Genomic DNA, 23,792 nt, shown 5'->3' with positions numbered 1-23,792 from the left:
GTTATATTGCAGCTATATTAGGGTTTATTTTACAGGTAAGTCTTTAGTTTTATATAGGATTCATTTATTTAGTTAATTTAATGATAGTGTAGTGTTAGGTATAATTGTAACTTAGGTTATGTTTTATTTTACAGGTAAATTTGTATTTATTTTAGCTAGGTAGTTATTAAATAGTTATTAACTATTTAATAACTATTGTACCTAGTTAAAATAAATACAAAGTTGCCTGTAAACTACATATAAATCCTAAAATAGCTACAATGTAACTGTTAGTTATATTGAAGCTATATTAATAGCTAGTAGGGGGCTTAGATTAGGTGTAATTAGTTTAAAATTATTGTAATATTTTATTATTTTTGGTAATTTAGTGTTTGTTTGTATTTTGGTACTTGTATGATGGATGGAAGACCTCTTCTTGCCCCGCTTGGATGAAGACTTCTGCCGGTCTGGATGTCCTCTTCTACCCCATCGGATGAAGACTTCGGCCCGGCTGGGTGAACACGACTCAAGGTAGGGAGATCTTCAGGGGGGTAGTGTTAGGTTTATTTAAGGGGGGTTTGGGTTAGAGTAGGGGTATGTGGGTGGTGGGTTGTAATGTGGGGGGGGGGAGATTGTGTTTTTTTTTTACAGGCAAAAGAGCTGTTTTCTTTGGGGCATGCCCCGCAAAGGGCCCTGTTCAGGGCTGGTAAGGTAATAGAGCTGATTACTTTTGTAATTTAGTATAGGGTAGGGCATTTTTTTATTTTGGGGGGCTTTGTTATTTTATTAGGGGGCTTAGATTAGGTGTAATTAGTTTAAAATTCTTGTAATATTTTTTTATTTTTTGTAATTTAGTGGGGGGGGTTTTGTACTTTAGTTTAGTTTTTTTAATTGTATTTAATTGTAGGTACTTGTAGTTAATTTATTTAATGATAGTGTAGTGTTAGGTTTAATTGTAACTTAGGTTAGGATTTATTTTACAGGTAATTTTGTAATTATTTTAACTAGGTAGCTATTAAATAGTCAATATCTATTTAATAGCTATTGAACCTAGTTAAAATGAATACAAAGTTGCCTGTACAATAAATATAAATGCTAAAATAGCTACAATGTAACTGTTAGTTATATTGCAGCTATATTAGGGTTTATTTTACAGGTAAGTCTTTAGTTTTATATAGGATTAATTTATTTAGTTAATTTAATGACAGTGTAGTGTTAGGTGTAATTTTAACTTAGGTTAGGGTTTATTTTACAGGTAAATTTGTATTTATTTTAGCTAGGTAGTTATTAAATAGTTATTAACTATTTAATAACTATTGTACCTAGTTAAAATAAATACAAAGTTGCCTGTAAAATACATATAAATCCTAAAATAGCTACAATGTAACTATTAGTTATATTGAAGCTATATTAATAGCTAGTAGGGGGCTTAGATTAGGTGTAATTAGTTTAAAATTATTGTAATATTTTATTATTTTTGGTAATTTAGTGTTTGTTTGTATTTTGGTACTTGTATGATGGATGGAAGACCTCTTCTTGCCCCGCTTGGATGAAGACTTCTGCCGGTCTGGATGTCCTCTTCTACCCCATCGGATGAAGACTTCGGCCCGGCTGGGTGAACACGACTCAAGGTAGGGAGATCTTCAGGGGGGTAGTGTTAGGTTTATTTAAGGGGGGTTTGCGTTAGAGTAGGGGTATGTGGGTGGTGGGTTGTAATGTGGGGGGGGGATTGTGTTTTTCTTTTACAGGCAAAAGAGCTGTTTTCTTTGGGGCATGCCCCGCAAAGGGCCCTGTTCAGGGCTGGTAAGGTAATAGAGCTGATTACTTTTGTAATTTAGTATAGGGTAGGGCATTTTTTTTATTTTGGGGGGCTTTGTTATTTTATTAGGGGGCTTAGATTAGGTGTAATTAGTTTAAAATTCTTGTAATATTTTTTTATTTTTTGTAATTTAGTGGTTTTTTATTTTTTGTAATTTAGTGGGGGGGTTTTGTACTTTAGTTTATTTAATTGTAGATAATTGTAGGTACTTGTAGTTAATTTATTTAATGATAGTGTAGTGTTAGGTTTTATTGTAACTTAGATTAGGATTTATTTTACAGGTAATTTTGTAATTATTTTAACTAGTTAGCTATTAATTAGTCAATAACTATTTAATAGCTATTGTACCTAGTTAAAATAAATACAAAGTTGCCTGTAAAATAAATATAAATGCTAAAATAGCTACAATTTAACTATTAGTTATATTGTAGCTATATTAGGGTTTATTTTACAGGTAAGTATTTAGTTTTAAATATGATTCATTTATTTAATGATAGTGTAGTGTTAGGTGTAATTGTAACTTAGGTTAGGATTTATTTTACAGGTAAATTTGTATTTATTTTAGCTAGGTAGTTATTAAATAGTTATTAACTATTTAATAACTATTGTACCTAGTTAAAATAAATACAAAGTTGCCTGTAAAATAAAAATAAATCCTAAAATAGCTACAATGTAACTATTAGTTATATTGTAGCTATATTAGGGTTTATTTTACAGGTAAGTCTTTAGTTTTAAATAGGATTCATTTATTTAACTATAGTAAATTTATTTCGTTTTATTTAAATTATATTTAAGTTAGGGGGTGTTAGTGTTAGGGTTAGACTTAGGTTTAGGGGTTAATAACCTTATTATAGTAGCGGCGACGGTGCGGGCGTGAGGTTAGGGGTTAATAATTGTAGGTAGGTGGCGGCGATGTTAGGGAGGGCAGATTAGGGGTTAATAAAATGTATTATAGTGTTTGCGAGGCGGGAGTGCGGCGGTTTAGGGGTTAATACATTTATTATAGTTGCGGCGATTTGCGGTCGGCAGATTAGGGGTTAATACTTGTAGTTAGATTGCGGGGACATTGGGGGGGGCAGATTAGGGGTTAATAACTATAATGTAGGGGTCGGCGGTGTTAGGGACAGCAGATTAGGGGTTAATAGCTATAATGTAGGCGGCGGCGATATCGGGTCGGCAGATTAGGGGTTAATACTTGTAGTTAGATTGCGGGGACGTTGGGGGGGCAGATTAGGGGTTAATAACTATAATGTAGGGGTCGGCGGTGTTAGGGACAGCAGATTAGGGGTTAATAGCTATAATGTAGGCGGCGGCGATATCGGGTCGGCAGATTAGGGGTTAATACTTGTAGCTAGATTGCAGCGACGTTGGGGGAGGCAGATTAGGGGTTAATAACTATAATGTAGGGGTCGGCGGTGTTAGGGACAGCAGATTAGGGGTTAATAGCTATAATGTAGGCGGCGGCGATATCGGGTCGGCAGATTAGGGGTTAATACTTGTAGTTAGATTGCGGCGACGTTGGGGGGGGGCAGATTAGGGGTTAATAACTATAATGTAGGGGTCGGCGGTGTTAGGGACAGCAGATTAGGGGTTAATAGTTATAATGTAGGTGGCGGCGATATCGGGTCGGCAGATTAGGGGTTAATACTTGTAGTTAGATTGCGGCGACGTTGGGGGAGGCAGATTAGGGGTTAATAACTATAATGTAGGGGTCGGCGGTGTTAGGGACAGCAGATTAGGGGGTTAATAGTTATAATGTAGGTGGCGGCGATATTCGGTCGGCAGATTTGGGGTTAATAAGATAATGCAGGTGTCAGCGATAGCGGGGGCGGCAGATTAGGGGTTAATAAGTGTTAGATTAGGGGTGTTTAGAGACTCGGGGTACATGTTAGGGTGTTAGGTGCAGACTTAGTGTTTCCCCATAGGAAACAATGGGGCTGCGGTGTTAGTTTTTTTTCAGCCGAAACTCCCATTGTTTCCTATGGGGAAATGCCGAATTTTACCGAGCTAATTCGGATTTATTCGGAGATACGGCAGCTATTTCGGATTCATTCGGTAGATTCGGAAGTATTTTAATTCGGAAATCCGAATCGATCCGAATCTCTGAATTTACCGAATTTACCGAATTTCCGAATTAATCCGAAACGAACCGCACATGTCTAGCAAAAGGCATATATGTGCAAACACCAATCAACATCTAGTTCCAAGTCATGCATTGCTGCTCCTGAGCCTGCTTGATTACCAATCGAACAAGGCAAATTAGATAATAGAAGTGCATTGAAAATTTATTTAAAGGAATAGTCTAGTCAAAATTAAACTTTCTAGATTCCATTTTAAGCAACTTTCTAATTTATTATAAATTTTTGTTTGTTCTCTTGGTATAATTATTTGAATTTAAGCTTAGGAGTCTGCCCATTTTTGGTTCAGGACCTGGGTAGTGCTTGCTGATTGATGGCTACATTTAGACACCAATCCGAAAGAGCTACCCAGGTGCTGAATAAAAAATGGGCCGGCTCCTATGCTTACATTCTTGCTTTTTCAAAAAGAGGTACCAAGAGAGTGAATAAAAATTGATAATAGGAGTAAATTAGAAAATTGTTTAAAATTGCATGCTCTATCTGAATCATGAAATACAATTTGGGGTTTCATGTCCCTTTAAAGGAGCATGTACAGGATAACAAGTACAAGTTTTATTAAGTTTTGTTGCATAGCAACATTACTTTGTTGCTAACGAAAACTTCACTTTGGTAGTCCCTGTTATGAACACATTCCAAAAACATTTTCAGTTTTTGTAGTTTATTATTTTAAACACAATTGATTTAAAATGCATTTTATTAATAAAACATTTTTACAACATTTGATTTGTAGTAACATTTTTATAAATTTTTTATCTACTGGCATATTTCCATTCCAGAGCATGCACTCATAACACCAGTCATAAAAAATAGCCTTCCATTGACCTAACTTCTCCTTTCCCATCTCCCTGCTTTTTAAATTATGTTACAGATGGTCTCATTAACATCAACTCATTAACAATATATCTGAACTTTTACGGTTATCACCTTATATCAAAAGATGAAATTCCCATCACTGTCAATAATGTCACTATACCACCTGTCTTCCATTGCTTAGTAGTATCTATCTACTTGACGTGTCCCTTGTTACACATGCATCATTTGTTCATGTTTATAATGCTATATAGTTTATCAATAAAGGTAATTATTCCAAATAAGACAGTAGATGCTTTACTGAATTTCTTAATGAAAACGTTTATTTCAATGTAATGTTTAATTATGATAAACATTGATATAGTTTCAAATGAAATGATTAAGAAATCAAGTAAAATTATATGCTATGGGGGTGGAGTCAGCTGGGAGGGTGAGCGGCTGCTCAGAACTGCAGCTCGTGCATTAGTCCTTCATGATCGTTGGTTTTAGTCCACTATATCGATTGCAGGTAATGCCCAGCAGCTTATCTTAGTACAGGCAACTACCCCCCTCCCCTTGATTGCCGGGAAAGTGTTTCTGGAGCCAGCCAATAGCGTGGCATTTGTTTTTTTTTGCGGACCAAGCTGAGCCACGGCAAAGAGGAGGAAGTGACCATCTTTTTACTGGTACGATCACTCTACATGTGAGTGACCTGTTTCGAGACATCAATACGGCAGCTTAAGGGACAGTCTACACCAACATTTTTATTGTTTTAAAAGAAAGATAATACCTTTATTACCCGTCCCCAGTTTTGCATAACCAACAAAGTTATATTAATATACTTCATAACTCTGTGATTGCCTTGTATTTAAGTCTCTGCAAACTGCCCCCTTATTTAAGTACTTTTGACAGACTTGCATTTTAGCCAATCAGTGCTGACTCCTAGGTAACTCAACGTGCGTGAACACAGTGTTATCTATATGACACACATGAACTAACATCCGATAGTGGTGAAAAGCTGGCATACTGTATATAGATAAGAGGTAACCTTCAAGGTCTAAGAAGTTAGCATATGAACCTCCTAGGTTTAGCTTTCAACTAGGAATACCAAGAGAACAAAGCAAAATTGGTGATAAAAGTAAATTGGAAAGTTGTTTAAAATTGCATGCCCTATTTGAATCATGAAAGTTTATTTTGGACTAGACTGTCCCTTTAAACTGACCAAGAGATGGGAAACCTCAGATGTACTGTGCAGTTTTCACAGATGAAGATTCTTTTCTATGCACTGCAGGTATTGAAATTGGGGTCAGCCATCACAGTCTAGACCTACACGAGGTTGTGACCTCATAAAATCCCTTACCATTCCAGTGCCATAGGCGCATTGCTCACTCATTATATTAATCTCTGCACTAGATGTTTTAGGGGAATATGGCTACAGTTGACCTCTTAGGTGAGCTAACAAAACTGTTAACCGAAAATCAAATGGCTTTTACTTTAAGTGTAAGAGTTGCACTTCATTTACAACTAAGGCAACTGCTAGCGATTTTCATTAAGGTCCTGAGTCTGCTTACTGCGGGAATGATGGTGCTGGGGGCCCCAGCACTCCGTGCCAATCCCTTGGGGCAGAAGTTTTGTTTGTTGGCACTATCCCAAGTTTCAAAAGCACCACAAATAAACAAAGCAGTTGCAGTTTAAGTTGTTAGTCTGGGGGGTCCTGCAGAGCAAATTGCTGAAAATCCATATGAACTTAATAATCAGAATTTCAAGGAACCTGGTGGGACTATAACACTCTTCTGTTAATTTGATATTTTTCTCCTCAGCTTCAGCTCTCTCAATTATAGGGATCAAATGGGTAGAGGGCCCTGCCTAGAGTCACACTGTTGCAGTCAGCTCTTATGAAGGTGATCTGCAATCATTTGGGCTCTTAGGCTTATATTCTAAGGGGGTTCATGGCGGATAGCAATGGAGACGAAGAGCTGGTATTAGGAAAGGTTAGTGTAGGTTTTATGCGTCCCTGAACAGAAGAGTTTTAGGGAGTGCTTGAAGCTTTCAAAACTAGGGGAGAGTCTTGTGAAGGGAGGCAGAGAGTTCCACAAGATGGGAGCCAGTTTGGAGAAGTCCTGTAAATGGGAATGAGAGGAGGTAACAAGAGAGGAGGAGAGTAGGAGGTTGTGAGCAGAGCGAAGGGGAGTTTCTGGGGACAAGGTCTGAGATATAGGGGGGAGCAGTGAAGTTTAGGGCTTTGTATGTCTGAGTGAAGATTTTATGTTTAATCATGGAGGCAAGAGGAAGCCAGTGAAGGGATTGGCAGAGAGGTGCAGCAGATGAAGAGTAATGTGTAAGAAAGATGAGTCTGGCAGAGGCATTCATTATGGATTGTAAAGGAGCTAGACAGCAGCTAGGGAGACCAGAGAGGACAGAGTTGCAGTAGTCAAGGCGGGAGAGGATGAGAGAGTGGATCAAAATATTAGTTGTGTCTTGTGTAAGGAAATGTCTAATTTTAGAGATGTTTTTAAGGTGGAAGTGGCAGGCTTCAGCCAAGGCCTGACTGTGAGGAGTGAAAGAAAGATCTAAGTCTAGTGCGACCCCAAGATATCGGGCATGTGGGGTAGGAGTAATGTTGGAGTTGTCAACAGTTTTAGAGAAATGGGGGTGGAGATTTTAGAAGAAGGGGGGAATATAAGGACCTCCGTTTTGGAGAAATGTAGCTAAAGGTAATAAGAGGACATCCATGAAGAGATATGAGAAAGACAGTTAGTGACACGTTAGCAAGGAAGGAGATAGGTCTGGAGCAGAGATGTAGATTTGAGTGGATATCTACTTTGGGACAACAAATAGTTTTCCTATTAGTATTGCTGAAACCTGCCAGTTGATAAAAAATGCTGGAAGTTGTGGTTCTTATGCAACAGAGCTTAGCTTTGTATATGGTCATGCCTGACTTACTCTCAATTCCTACCCCCACCAAATTATAGTACTCTGATACCCTTAGCTTGTATCCAGAGACTTAAATGAATATGCAACCCAAATTGTTTATTTCATGATTTGGATAGAGCATGACATTTTAAGCAATTTTCTAATTTACTCCTATTATCAAATTTGCTTCATTCTTTTGGTATGCTTTGTTGAATGAGCAGCAATGCACTACTGGTTGCCAACTGAACACATGGGTGAGCCAATGACAATCGGTATATATATGCAGCAACCAATCAGCAGCTAGAACCTAGATTCTTTGCTGCTCCTGAGCTTTCCTAGATAAACCTTTCAGCAAAGGATAACAAAAGAAGGAAGCAAATTAAATACTCAAAGTAAATTGGAAAGTTGTTTAAACCCTTAAGGACAACAGCACTTTTCCATTTTCTGACCGTTTGGGACCAAGGTTATCTTTACATTTCTGCGGTGTTTGTGTTTAGCTGTAATTTTCCTCTTACTCATTTACTGTACCCACACATATTATATACCGTTTTTCTTGCCATTAAATGGACATTCTAAAGGTACCATTATTTTTATCATATCTTATAATTTACTAAAAAAAAAATTATAAAACATGATGAAAAAATGGAAAATAAAACACACTTTTTCTAACTTTGACCCCCAAAATCTGCTACACATCTACAACCACCAAAACACACCCATGCTAAATAATTTCTAAATTTTGTCCTGAGTTTAGGAATACCCAATGTTTACATGTGCTTTGCTTTTTTTGCAAGTTATAGGGCAATAATTACAAGTAACACTTTGCTATTTCCAAACCATTTTTTTTTTCTTCAAAATTAGCGATAGTTACATTGGTACATTGATATCTGTCAGGAATCCCTGAATATCCCTTGACATGTATATATTTTTTTTTAGTAGACAACCCAAAGTATTGATCTAGGCCCATTTTGGTATATTTAATGCCATAATTTCAACGCCAAATGCGATCAAATAAAAAAAATTGTTCACTTTTTAACAAACTTTAGGTTTCTCACTAAAATTATTTACAAACAGCTTGTGCAATTATGGCACAAATGGTTGTAAATGCTTCTCTGGGATCCCCTTTGTTCAGAAATAGCAGACATATATGCTGTGGCATTACTTTTTGGTAATTAGAAGCCCGCTAAATGCCGCTGCGCACCACACTTGTATTATGCCCAGCAGTGATGGGGTTTATTAGGTAGCTTGTGAGCTTGAAGGGTTAATTTTAGCTTTAGTGTAGAGATCAGCCTCCCACCTGACACGTCCCACCCCCTGATCCCTCCCAAACAGCTCTCATCCCTCTCCCATCCCACAATTGTCCCTGCCATCTTAAGTACTGGCAGAAAGTCTGCCAGTATTAAAATAAAAAGGCTTTTTTCTTTTTTTTTTTTTTAAATATATATATTCTGCTGTGTAGGATCCCCCCCTTAGCCCCCAACCTCATTGATCCCTCCAAGAGCTCTCTAACCCTCCCCCATAAACTATTTTCCACCATTTTGGGTACTGGCAGCTTTTTTTTTTAAATAAACCACTGTTTTTCTGTAGTGTAGCTGCCCCCCCCACCTCTATACCCTACCCCTTCCCAGATCTATTTGGACAAATTATTTCCCCCTCCTCTCCCACCCACCACCCTCTTCCACCACTTAAAATTGGTAAAGTATCCAAATCGCAGACGCTCCCGCGCGCACCTAACAATCGTTTCCGACTGCTGGCCAGAAGTTTGCCAGCAATGGGCCGCCCACCCACCTACCTGCAGCTGCTCCCACCCCCCGACCAACAGTTGGCATCACAGCAATACCTTAAAAGCTGCTGGAAGCAATCAGGATCGCTTCCAGAGCTTCAAACACCAGAGGACGTGCCAGGCATGTTCTTGGTCGTTAAGTGACATCCAATGGAGGACGTGCCTTGCACGTCCTTGGTCGTTAATGGGTTAAAATTGTATTCTCTATCTGAATCGTGAAAGGAAAATTTGGGGTTTTATGTCCCTTTAATATGCAGTTTATCTTGCAAATACCGATAATAATTGAATATACTTTTATATAGACCCTATGTGGAATTTCATACCTACTATGTGAATTTATTGTATGATTTCAACTATTTCTGATATTGTATATTGCGTTATACACAAGGGTTTTGATATAGATAACATATCTTACTGTGATGTTTTGCTGCAATTAATAATTTTTAACACGTTTAGGTTCTTATGATATAGTACAGCCTTACCATTATAGCAGTTCTTTTTACACTCATAATGGCCTAGAGTCAATTATATCTATTTCTGCATAAATGGACATGAAACCCAATTTTTTTTTCTTTCATGATTTAGAAAGAGCATGCAATTTCTAATTTACTTATATTGCCTAATTTGCTTTATTCCCTTGATATCCTTTACTGAAATGCATATCTAGATAGGCTCAGTAGATTGGTGGCTGCATAGATGTCTCATGTTATTAACTCACCCATGTGCATTCCTATCTCTTCAACAAAGGATAGCTAAAGAATGAAGCAGATTAGATAAGAGAAGCAAATTGAAATGTTGTTTAAAATTGTATTATCTGTTTGAATCATGAAAGAAAAAAATAGGTTTAATGTCCCTTTAAAGTCTGGTGTTTAGGCAATTATAATTATTCAAGATTCTAATCAGTTGCTTTACAATTTGCCTATTGAAGGGCTACATAGCATATGCCTAATTTACTTTACTCTCCTTCATATATATCTGTAAATAATATATGACCATCAACTGTTCAGAAATAAATGAATAATAACTGACCTACTCTCAATATTCTGACCATGTTTGTTTACAGGAGAATTCTCCAGAAAGGCTGCAGATATTTTGTCCTTCTAGTATCACTGTTTTTGCAAATGTTTTTGTTTACTTGGCAAACACCAACTTATATGTTAATTCTAGAATGCATTCCCCTAAAACTCTCCTCTACTTTTAAAGGGACAGTCAACACCAGAATTTTTGTTGTTTTAAAAGATAGATAATCCCTTAATTACTAATTCCCCAGTTTTGCATAACCAACAGTTATAATTATACACGTTTTACCTCTGTAATTACCTTGTATCTAAGTCTCAGCAGACTGCCCCCCTATTTCAGTTCTTTTGACAGACTTGCATTTTAGCCAATCAGAGCTGACCTCATGGTATTTCAAGTGCATGAGCTCAATGTTATCTATATGAAACACGTGAACTAATGCCCTCTAGTGGTGAAAAACAATCAAAATGCACTTAGATTAGAGGCGGCCTTCAAGGACTAAGAAATTAGCATATGAACCTCCTAGGTTTAGCTTTCAACTAAGAATACCAAGAGAGCAAAGCAAAATTGGTGATAAAAGTAAAATGGAAAGTTGTTTAAAATTATTTAAATCATGAAAGTTATTTTGGGAATTGACTGTCCCTTTAATAACTAAACTATAACAAGTGGTCCATGACAGGTTACTAGTCACCAGGAGATTTCTTTTTAAACTAAACTCTTTAATACCTGATCTCAGGGGTTAACTATAAACATTTCTCCTTATTATAAAATTTCTAATTTCTGTGCATGCATTTGGTTTCTAAGCTATCTTTATTTCTGAAGCATAATTAGGCCCCCTGTACTGTCTACCTGCATGAAACTTTTAGCAAAATAATATTGTTAAAAATAGAGGTTCATATTATTTTTAGATCTTCTTGTAAAACCTAAGCACCCTCTTCTAGTTTAATTAAAATATATGTCTATGTAACTCTTGATGAATTAGAATGAACCACATTGTTTGTACCTGTATTGGCAGTATTATTTCTTTATTGATCTGTTTTCTGTCTGTACTTTATAAATAACATTTTTAAAAAATCATATGCTACTGTGTAATTAACTTCTTGTACTTTCGCTCAAGGTTATAAAATTGTTAATGTCTTATGACCACTGTCAACTATACCAAGATGCTACTTTTTGTGTTTAGCTTAAAGGGACACTGTACCCCAAAATTTTCTTTCATGATTCAGATTGGGCATGAAATTTTAAGCAACTTTCTAATTTACTCCTATTATCAAATTTTATTCATTCTCTTGGTATCTTTATTTGAAATGCAAGAATGTAAGTTTAGATGCCGGCCCATTTTTGGTGAACAACCTGGGTTGTCCTTGCTGATTGGTGGATAAATTCATGCACCAATAAAAAATTGCTGTCCAGAGTACTGAAACCAAAAAAAAGCTTAGATGCCTTCTTTTTCAAATAATGATAGCAAGAGAACGAAGAAAAATTGATAATAGGAGTAAATTAGAAAGTTGCTTAAAATTGCATGCTCTTTCTGAATCACAAAAGAAAAAATTTGGGTTCAGTGTCCCTTTAAGGTTATAGGATTTCTTTGCTTATTTTTGCTAATTACTCATGATGTAATGTCAAAGGATTGTTTAAAAGGGTATAAATACCCCTTGCCTGAACTTATAAGGGGGCAGAAAAGATTGTCTGAACCAAAATGCTGTCCGACTGTCTGGTATAGAATAATATTTATTTATATGCAAACATGACTAAACACTTCAATATTGGATTGATATTTTTTACATTTTCATTGCATTTATTTAGAAATAAAACATCTGTATAATATAATACTTCATATTTGTAACAATAAAATACACATTTTTATATTTTATTTCCTCTCACACCTTTTTCTATATATTGTACTAAAAGTCTTTTATAAGATATGAGACCATTTTCACGTATACAATATTAGAGGTAGGTGCCTGTAATTGTGATTTCTAAATTAACTCTCTCTAAACCCCCGATATTCAAAGCATGGGGTAACTGCTTCTCTGGCCTCATCGGCCTTGCAATCCGACAGTCTGTCAAGATATTCCAAGGAAAGGGGCGTGTCCGAGCAATGGCGGTGAGTGGCGATGTTTCTCCCATAGAATTCAATGGGAGGGTGACGTCGCCGCTCATCGCTCTGTGGCAGCATAGAAGTTAATAGTAACTTGTGGTGGGTATTTGGTGGCAAAGGGGATAATAGATACTTGCTTGGCAGCATATTGGCTAATAGTTACTTGTGGTGGGTATGGGGTGGTATAAGGGTTAATCATTAGCGACTTGCGGTGCGTATGTGGCAGTTTAGATTTTATTAGTATAGTGTTAGTTTGCGATCGTGGGGTACTTCGGTTTAGGGGTATTAGGATTAGTAGTAAGGCACAGCAGTTCTATTCAATTGATCCCTTTACTATACATCGCCAATATGGTCAGTGATGCTGGGTGTTGTCTAAAGCCAGCATCGCCTACCAATGGCTTGTTTAGTAAATGCCTCTTAGTATACTGCTAAGTCGGGCATATTTCAACAGGCTCACTCGACATAGTGGCAGATCTGTTTTGGACATTTTGCCGCTTCACAGCACTTTCGGGACTGTGACATTATAAAAGAGAAAAAAGTACAAACGTTACCTCTCCTTTACCCTCACCCCATAAAATCTTTACTGAAATATTTTCTTTTCTATCTTGACCACTCACTCACTCATGTCCTTTTTTGATGTTCTTCTAACTGGTTTACCTTAAAACTGTTTCCATTTCAATCTGTACTATACATTTTTTCATTCCACCCACATTTCCTCCTGTGTTGCTCCTATATATAAGGCTTCTATTATCCTCCAGGATCAAATTCAGAATTCTTACCTACAAAGTCCATCACAACAACGCAACTCCCTATTCCTCAAACCTCATATCTACATACTTTTGTAGCCATTTTTTTCTTTTCTCATTCTGACCAACAATCTCATTAAAATCTCATCAAAACAACTGCAGGGTTTCTCTGTACAAATCAAGGTTACAAATAGCGCTACCTTTAGCGCAGGTAAGACAGTTGGCAATATTAATAGAAGAAGCCCGCAGATCATGTGCGCTAAACTAAGAGCACCCCTCTGAATCCTTTTCCTTAAATGAGATGCCTATAGCACATCAGCAACTGTAAGACTCCACTCTTTAGCACAGTCTTGTCTTCAGCAGCGCTAACAGTTCTCTTCATAGTGCAACTCTGACTCCTTAACCTGCCTCCGACCATCGGATTAATGTGATCCCTACCATACACAGGTATGGACCAAGAAGTGACAGAACTATGTGTGTAGTCTGACTTCTAATTCTATCTGTGTAATGCGTTTTTTACATCTACTGAGCATGTCTGTAATAAATCAAAATAAGTATCTTTAACCTATATTTTAGCAAATGAGAACAAAAAGCACCTACTAGACTATAAAATCTAGACGTGCACAAGGAAAATGTTTAGTTCAGCAGAATCTTTCGTTCCAAAAATTCTAAATATTCTGCACCCGTGCTGTTCGGTATTCATCTCATTTTAAACAAAACGAATACCGACCATTCGTGGAACATTTACATTCATTTTCATTAAACAGATCTATATGTTTCACTGCTACAGGTGAAAAACTTAAAGGGACACTCAATCAAAATTAAACTTTCATTATTCAGATAGAGCTTGCCATTTCAAACAACTTTCCAATTTACTTCCATTAACTAAATGTGCACAGTCTTTTTATATTTAATTTTTTTGAGTCACCACCAGCTCCTACTGAGCATGTGCAAGAATAAGTGTGTATGCATTTGTGAATGGCTGATGACTGTCACATGGTACGTGTATGCATTTGTGAATGGCTGATGACTGTCACATGGTACGTGTATGCATTTGTGAATGGCTGATGACTGTCACATGGTACGTGTATGCATTTGTGATTATCTGATGGCTGTCACATGGTACAGGGGGAGTGGAAAAAGACAACTTTTAAAACTGTCAGAAAAAAAATCTACTACTCATTTGAAGTTCAGACTTGGTGATATTGCATTGTCTTGTTATCTTGCATTTGTTGATTATGCAAATCTACTGTGTTGACTGGTCCTTTAATTTGGAGCAATTAAAATACCTAAGCACGCTTGAGAGCTCATTAACCTGCTCCTCTTCTTCACATAGCCTCGGATGTGCTAACAGAAGGCTTAGTGTGGCGACTCCCAGGGCCTGCACTAAAGGACCTTCTCCTTTATTACAGTCCCTAGGCGTCGCTGCCCTAATCCTCCTGTTAGCGTGGCCGGGTCTTTGGGAAGAAGAGGAGCAGGTTAGTGTGGCTCTCCAGCGTGCTTAGGTAAGTATTTTTAACTATTTAAAGGAAAGAAATGAATACTGATGAATTCAACATTATTCCTTTGTTTTCTTCGTTAATGAAAGTGCAATTCTTGTGAAATTTGTCAAATTTCATGAACATTTGTACAGGGAAACCCTGAATTAAAAAAAATAAGTAAAGGTTTTGTGAGCTCCATGTAGGCCACGTGAAAGGGTCAACTTGAGGTTTGCGGGTGTGGTATCTGGGCTCAGGTAAAAGGATGGGAGCAGAAGTGCTACTCAAAACTGGAGCAAAATGTGCAAACGTGCATTTATTTGAGCGGAACAAAGTGCCTAGTATGGGGGTCAAGCAGTTTTTACTTTAGGGTTGGCTACTGGTTTCTCAGTTCTGTGTCCTAGGAGTAGGGATGGGCGAATGTTTCTAAAAATTCGAAATTTAAAACGAATTTTGATACATTCATTCGTTCGAATCGAATTTCGAATGTTTATATACACATTCTAACATTCTATTTTCGAATATTCGTTTTCGAATTTTTCAATAAAATTCGAAAATATTCATTCGAATAATAGAATGTTTAGCTATGTATTGATTCAATTTTGAAATGTAATATTTGAATTCGAATGTGACATTCGAAAACTGTAAATAACATTCGAAAATCGAATTTTTAAGAATATTCGTTCTTATCAACATTCTATTATGTAAATCGAATTTCTACAATAACATTCGTTCTAACATTCAAATTCGGATATAAACACATTCGCCCATCCCTACCTAGGAGCCAATCTACAGTGAAGATAGACAGGGAATGGAGTGTAAAACTATGTACAGTTCTGACAGTTATGCTTTCCACTCTCTTTTAAGGGTCAGTGTACGTCACTCAGTGTTGGATGCCTAACATTTATTTTAAATAAACAGTTACAGGTTATGCGCGGGTAACACAGTTTGAAATGAATGTTAGACAGCCAGTAGAACTGCCGCTGCCCCCTTAAAGTTGATTTTGCTGTGCCCTTGTGCTATTAGCCGGACCGCCAATATTCAACCAAGTAAAAGTTTAAAAATAAAAAAATCCACATTAAAGTGGATGTGCACAATGTTAAATGAGCCGTGGAGTTTTTCTTTTATTTCAACCCCTTACAATTACCAGTTATTGAAGCTCTGCATCTTCACACTGCGCTCCGCCATCTTGGCGCTTACATTTAAACTGTGCAAAAAAACAGCAACAATGTAACACTTCTGCTCTCTATTTTGTGAACTAAACTGAAGTGCAAGGTACAGCTGTTAAAAAGCCGGTAACATCGCAGATCTGTGGAAGTGCAATGCTTCTGTCACATGATGCAACAATACGCAAGCTACAAGATAGCGGCTCCCAGTATAAAGTGCAGAGATTTAGCAGCTGGATTCTGTAATGAGTTAAAATAAAAGAACTGCTTTAAAAAGAGGCCCAAGAGGGAAAATAATTGTATGGTGAGTGGTAAACCATCCTTCTGTAACTGAAGTCAGCAGTTTAATGTCCCTTTAAGGGAAAAACAAGTCTACAGTACACTGTGTGTCCACTCTACCATATAACACTTAAAGGAATACTGAACCCAAATTTTTCCTTTCGTGATTCAGATAGAGCATGCAATTTTAAGCAACTTTCTACTTTACTCCTATTATCAAATTTTCTTCATTCTCTTGCTATCTTTATTTGAAAAAGAAGGCATATAAGCTTTTTTCTTGGTTCAGACCTCTGGACAGCACTTTTTTATTTGTGGATGAATCTATCCACCAATCAGCAAGGACAACCCAGGTTGTTCACCAAAAATGGGCCGGCATCTAAACTTACATTCTTGCATTTCAAATAAAGATACCAAGAGAATAAAGAAAAATGTATAATAGGAGTAAATTAGAAAGTTGCTTAAAATTGCATGCTCTATCGAATTTCAAAAGAAAAAAAAATTGGGTTCAGTGTCCCTTTAAAGGGACATTAAACAGCTGAGCACAACTACAAAAGAAGAGTAACGACTCACTAAGTTACTGCATTTCACCCTGTTCCTGCAGCTCTTGTTTTCAAATCAGTTTTCCTGTTTAATTAGCTTAAAGGTGCCAGATACTGAATCTCCGCCTCTTTGTTTCGGGGGCTGCCATCTTGGAATTTAGGAAAACTAATTTGAAAAGAGCAGCAGGGACAGAGTGACATGCAATAACTTAGTGTGTAGTTACTGTTTTTTGTAGTTGTGCACAGCAGTTTAATTAATGTCCCTTTAAATGTACTTAGTGAACAGTAGTACTGGGCATCCACCAGTTCTGGTGTCTAATGCTAATGTGTATACACCATCTGTACACACAGAAACCGATTATAGAAACCAATCCAAGCATCATGATTATTATCTCTGGCAGTGACACATTACACAAAGCAGTGTACATTTATTTACATTATGCTGATGGTTTGGCCGTTTGCATAGACACAGGGGAAGTACATAAAAAGAATAAAAATAGGCACAAATGGATCAAAATTATTATTATTATCACTATTCTATTATATTCTGCAGTTGTGATTCCGCTCTCAGTGCTTTATATGTTATTTTCTCCATAAATATCATCATTTACCATCTACAGGACATTCTGTTATCTCTCGGTGATTTTGCTTATCTTTAAATGTACACTGTTGGCATCTCAGACAGATTACATACCCAGCTAGGCTCTTATACTAACCCAATTTTTTTTTTTTCTTTCATGACTCAGACAGAGACTACCATTTTAAACAATTTTCCAATTGACTTATATTATCTAATTTGCTTCAATCTCTTAATATCCCTTGTTGGAAAGAATATCTAAATATGCTCAGCAGTTGCTGATTGTGGCTGCCCATTGATTCCTCATGTTATTGGCTCACCATGTGCATTGCTTTTTCTTAAACAAAGGATACCTAAAAAATGAAGCAAATTAGATAATATAAGTTAATTTGGAAAGTTGCTTAAAATTGTATTCTCTGTTGATCTTCACAGAATTTAACCTATAATCTGATGGATAAAATAATGTTTTTTATTTAGTTTACCATAAGAATACATAAGTTGATGTTATCTTGTAATACCTTTCAAATTACATGAAAACCCTGCCCAGAAACACTGAACCTTCCCTTAGCAAAGTGGAAGAAAGACAATTAATCTTCTACAAGTGGCTGGATTAAGAGTCATTGCCAAGTGGTGGTTAGTACTAATTGGGTATTAGTGGGCACTGATTGGTTGCTGGACAGAGCTTAGTGTAGAGTATGCCTATTTAAAGGGATCAGGTTGTGTTAGGGGGCAAACATGCTTGTGATTGTGAGTAGATTTGGGTAGAAACGTTAATGGTTTTTCTTATGCTCATGTTTAATCAATGTTATTTATTTATCTTCAGTAAACACATTTTGAACCATCTATATTACATCTCTGGTCTATGGTGTTTTATAGATATGCGCATTCAGGCTTCCGACCAATGCAAATTTGTCTAAATGTTGCTGATTTGTTGCTTGATATACAAATAGTCAAATACATTATTGGACGAAAGAGATGAAAAATGAATTATTGCTTTATGAAATTGATTTGTTCATTTGTTCTTGCCATTTGGCGCAAAAAAAAGGTGCAGGAATGAAGGAAGGAGTTATGTTTGATTAACAAGCTCCTTTGTTTGTAATGACGTACAGGGGGTCTGACCATTCATTTAACCATCGTCCCCTGTCTAATTCCGCCATAGTGTTACTAATAACTGATGTTAGGGACAGCCGGTTAAACACTAAGGGCTCCATGTACTAAGCCGTCAATTCATCCGTCATTTTAGACGCGGATAAACTCGCCGTTACTCGCCGCGGGCGAAATGGTGTCCGCTGTCACTATGTACTAATAATCCCCCAATAAATAGACAAGTCTAGCCCGCCGCGAGCAGTGGCGGATTATTGATAAATTTGACGCCTCGCTCGCCGCGACTAAGCTAATGTACTTAACTTTCAGTTGAATTGTCTGGCCAATTATTAACACGTGACATGCAAGGTGTCACGAACATCATAGTAGTCGCGGGAATAGAATTTTGCTCCTATAAAAGTTCAACTTATCTAAACAACTTTATTATTGTTCAAAATTTTTTGAAGAGTGATATCAGAGCGTTATTTTTGTAATATTTATTTACAATTTGGATATGGCTTCATCTGGATCTGATAATATATAAATATTAATATAAAAATAATTATAAAGATTGACAACTATACAATACAAATTTAAAATATAGATTACTCTTTAATTACAGTCGACAAATTTGGCGCAATTTATGTACATGGAAATGAGAGACAAATTAGACGCCAGTTATGCTGTACAATGCTGATATTACTGCCTTTTATATATGTCTAGACTGGCGTCTAGATTGACTTTCCTATTGTTTTGTACCTTGCCCGCCACCTAAAAGGTGGCGAGGCAAAAATAACGAGGTGGGAGCGGAAATTGTAGCGAGCGGACAAATAGATTTTTTAGTACATTCGTTTTTGTCGAGTTGGTGGTCAAATGTGTCTAATTACAGTGAAAAATGGAGAGGTAGCGAGGTTTGGCGGATAAGTACGCTCGCAATTTTAAAGATGCGAGTTTGAACATAGTTGACGACTTTGTACATATCAGTTTGCGAGTTTTGACGCGAGATTTGTTGCGGGTAGCTCGCTGACTGCTTAGTACATGGAGCCCTAAATGCCAGATTTTAGTCATACAGGACTTGTATGCTCTTTTACCATTGAAGAATAGGTTCTTTTAATTGGTCAAATCCTACAATGTGAGATTTTTGTTAATATTAAATTGTCTATATTAGCTGTTCCCATTGGAAATAATGGTAACCAATCCAAATCCAATATTCGTCTTAACCGAATACCTAAATAGATGAAATTCAGACAAACTAAACTTTTGAAAAAATCTGAAACAAATTTAATACGAAACAAATTTCCGAATTCTAGGGCTAGATTACAAGTTGAGCGCTAAATATCGTTTACGCTAAAGCAATATTTGCAATGCTTGCGTTCACATTGCAAGGAAGCATTGCGCTCATAAGAGCGTGTTTCCAGGTTTAAAGTGAGAAAGTGGTAAGTTGTGCAGCGATGGGCAGCAAATGACATATTAACACCTAAATCTATATGTATATATTCATATATATATATATATATATATATATATATATATATATATATATATAGGTGAAAGTTTGTTTGTGGTATATGCACTCTCACCAACAGACCGCAACTTGCCAGGGTGCTGTAGCCAGGTATATAGAAAATGAGAAGTTGAAAGCACTCACTGGACTATAGACAACAATATCAATCAACAATAAAGGATATTTGATTGATATTGTTGTCTATAGTCCAGTGAGTACTATATATATATATATATATAATTACCGTCCTCATTTACTGTGCAACCCTCCTTGGGACAGCTGCCTGGGTGCAAAGATGATTTAAATACTCCTTACAAATAAATGCACTCACAGGTCTTTTTTCAGGGTGAAAAATCAAAGCTTTCTTTAATGGAACGTTTTCGGGGATGTCTTCCCCTTCATCAGCATAACAAAATGTGAAAAAACAAACCAATTTATACATATGTGTACATTCAACAAACAATTAACTAATAATCCATACCTGTGTTCATTCAGTGAAAGTGCGGCAAAACTATCTTGTGGAACGCATAGCTTGCGTTCCACCTATACTCTCCCGGATGTTTCTATTACATCCGGTGTGTTACATCAAATATTATACACCTTTTAGTATGTATTTATTTCTTAAATCCTGTGTGTCAATTTTGTGAATTAATTCCCTATAACTATTATGTACATATACTGCTTATCTATTGCATCCACTCGATGCTTTAACATTTTATGATAGTGCGCTATCCGTGTAACTTTCAAAATTCTTTATTTATTATTAAACACTCAGCTTATTGTGCCTCGATCATGTCATTTACTATCATCACTAATCAGGTTTATAACTTTTTCTAGTGATAAGTGTACTTACTTTGACGATTATATTTTCTATAGAATTCCTGTTGTTTGTTCTAGTAGGCATAGTAACGTCCCTTAGCCGGATCTATTTTGCGTAGGGATCTAGTGTTGTTACTTATTTTAAGATCGCTTTATCACTATGTATATGTGATCTATTTTTACTATCATGTGTAGGTACTATATTTACATTCAAGCTGCGTTATCAATATGATACTTATATAGTTACCAAATTACACCATTCACACATCCTTTTGCACTATATACATTATGTACATATTGACACAAACTGCAATATTAGTATACATACTAACAATTGAGCACAAATGCATTGGCTACTATTGACTACCGCAAGTATTGGCCCCTGTTAACATATGGTTTGATTGTCCATAGGCTATAAGTGGGATTATTTCTAGAGATATCGGTATTTTATCTCCTATATAGTTCTTATTCTGTTCTCTCTTTTAATGACATTGGTTATAGAACCTTACTTTTCTTTCTTCACTACCTCCCTTTATTGAAGATATTATTCTTTTCTTTCTTGGTGTACACCAATCAATTGCCTTCCTTTGGTACATCACTTTCTTCTTCCTGCATCCTTCTCTAATGTGTCACTGCATATTATTTCTTTCGTTTTCAGCTCATTTGATATAGATATAGGAGATATAATATATATATATATAAAAAATGCAATTTGCCTATGTGGGCCACTAGTTTCCTGAGTGGTTGGTGGCACCTCAGTGTCTCCCTCCTACTCAGGTTTTTGGTGTATATTGGAGAGCTCATCCCCTCTGGGGGCAAGTTCACCAAATCACCAAAGCTTACTAGTGTTTACCCCTGGCTATGCCTCGTAATGTGTCTCCAATCTATATGAGCGCTTTATAATCCGGTGGAGAATTCAGTCCCCCTGGGGCTATGGTACCCAGTCTGTACATCCATTCCGCTTCACGCCTTAGTAAGGTCTTATTCCGGTCTCCTCCTCTATCTAGTGGGGGGATATGGTCGATGAGAATATATCTGATGGTTGATACTTGATGTGATTTTACAGCACAGTGTCTCGCCACCGGTTGGTCTGAATCTCCTTCGCTGAGTGCTATTCGGATGGCGCACCTGTGGTAGGCCATCCTTTCTCGGAGTGTACCACTTGTTTTCCCGACATAGAATTGGGAACACGGACAGTAGAGTAGATATATCACGTGTGTCGTATTGCAGGATATGGAGTGTTTGATGGTGTACACTTTATTCGTATGTGGATGGTGAAAGGTTTTGGTAGCTATCAACCCATTACACGTAGTGCATCCCAAGCACTTATAAGAGCCTTTGATGTTTACATGTGTGGCTCCTATGTAGCTTTTTTTAGGATCTGTATGGACCAAGATGTCTCGCAGGTTGGTTCCTCTTCTATAGGCTATCATAGGTGTCATCCTTTCTGCAAACTTCAGCCTAGTATCCGTTTGTATCAGGGGCCAATGTGTCCTCAATATTTTACCAGCTTGTGTGGTATTTGGGGCAAAGGTAGTAGCCATTATTAATTTATTATCTGCTTCAGCTTTCACTGCTTTAGAAATGAGAGTATCCTGTGTTAGTGGTAGGATCTCATTTAAGGTGTCCTCCACTATCTTCTTCTTATAACCCCTCTGGAGGAATTTGTCCCTCATTTCTTGCAGCTGGGAGACCCCTGCACAGTGGTTCGAATTATTCCTAATGACTCTAATCATCTGGGATTTAATGATCCCCCTCAAGAGTGTTGGTGGATAGCAGCTATTGGCACTCAGTATAGAATTTCTATCTGTAGGCTTGTGGTAAAGTGTACTTCCCAATGTGTGTCCCTGTGTGTAGATGTTTAAATCTAGGAACTGTATTTCTTTCTCATTGTGAGTCATTTTAAATCTCACTGTGGTTTCTGTATTATTTAGTTGGTTAAACCAATCTGATAATGTTTTTTGTCCCCCTCGCCAGACCAAAAAGACATCATCGATGTATCTCACATAGAATACTATTGATGATGTGTCCGTACTCCATAGATAGTTATTTTCGAAATGGGACATAAATATATTGGCATACGATGGGGCCATGTTCGACCCCATCGCCGTTCCTGCTATTTGGAGGTAAAATTTTGTCTCAAATCGAAAATAATTATGGGTGAGGCAGAATTCTAAAAGGGTAAGTAAATATTCCACTGGTGGCCCTTTGTATAGCCTGCCTTCTGTCAAATGTGCTCTTACTGCATCCATCCCCTTGTCATGAGGGATGATTGTGTAGAGACTGTTGACATCCAGGGTTACCAGGATGTCACCAGTCTCCACACTTACATCCCTCATCTTCCTTATCAGGTCATTAGTGTCAGCTATATAGGATCTGACCCCCTTTACAGTAGGTTGTAAAAGGATGTCAATCACCTGCGCAACCGGCTGTGTAAGCGATTGTACTGCTGACACTATGGGGCGTCCTGGGGGTTTATGTAAGGTTTTATGTATTTTTGGTGTTGTATACAGGATAGGTATTCGTGGGTATTGTGTGACACAAAAATCATATACTCTATCTGTTAAGTAACCTTGTTGTAGACCCATTTGTAAAATATCATCTATTTGTTTTTTGTACATGAATGTAGGGTCCTTAGGTAACATAGTATATGTGTCTACATCTGCCAATTGTGTCAGGATGTCATTCCTATAGTCATCATAGTTCATTAATACAATTGCCCCGCCTTTATCCGCGGGGCGAATTATGAGGCTGTGATCATCCTGCAATGTCTTAATGGCTGCTTTTTCATTATTGGTTAAGTTATGTTTCCATGTTTTAGTAATCCTTTCCTGTTCCATATCCTGGGTAACCAACCTTACATAGGTCTTGGTGCTTGCACTGCAGTTGTGAGGCTCAAATGTGCTGGGTTTCCTACACTTGTGTAAGGGGTCATGTATATCTTCACTTTGTGGTGTATATTGAAAATGTTCTTTGATTTTCATGGTTCTGTTTAGCTTATATATGTCTGTTTTTAGATCAATTTCAGATATAGTATGTGTAGGCACAAAAGACAAACCTTT

This window comes from Bombina bombina, chromosome 7 (genome assembly GCF_027579735.1).
Source record: "Bombina bombina isolate aBomBom1 chromosome 7, aBomBom1.pri, whole genome shotgun sequence".
NCBI classification, from domain to species: Eukaryota; Metazoa; Chordata; class Amphibia; order Anura; family Bombinatoridae; genus Bombina; species Bombina bombina.
The sequence above is the reverse complement of the archived record's forward strand: the minus strand, read 5'-3'. Positions refer to the sequence as shown.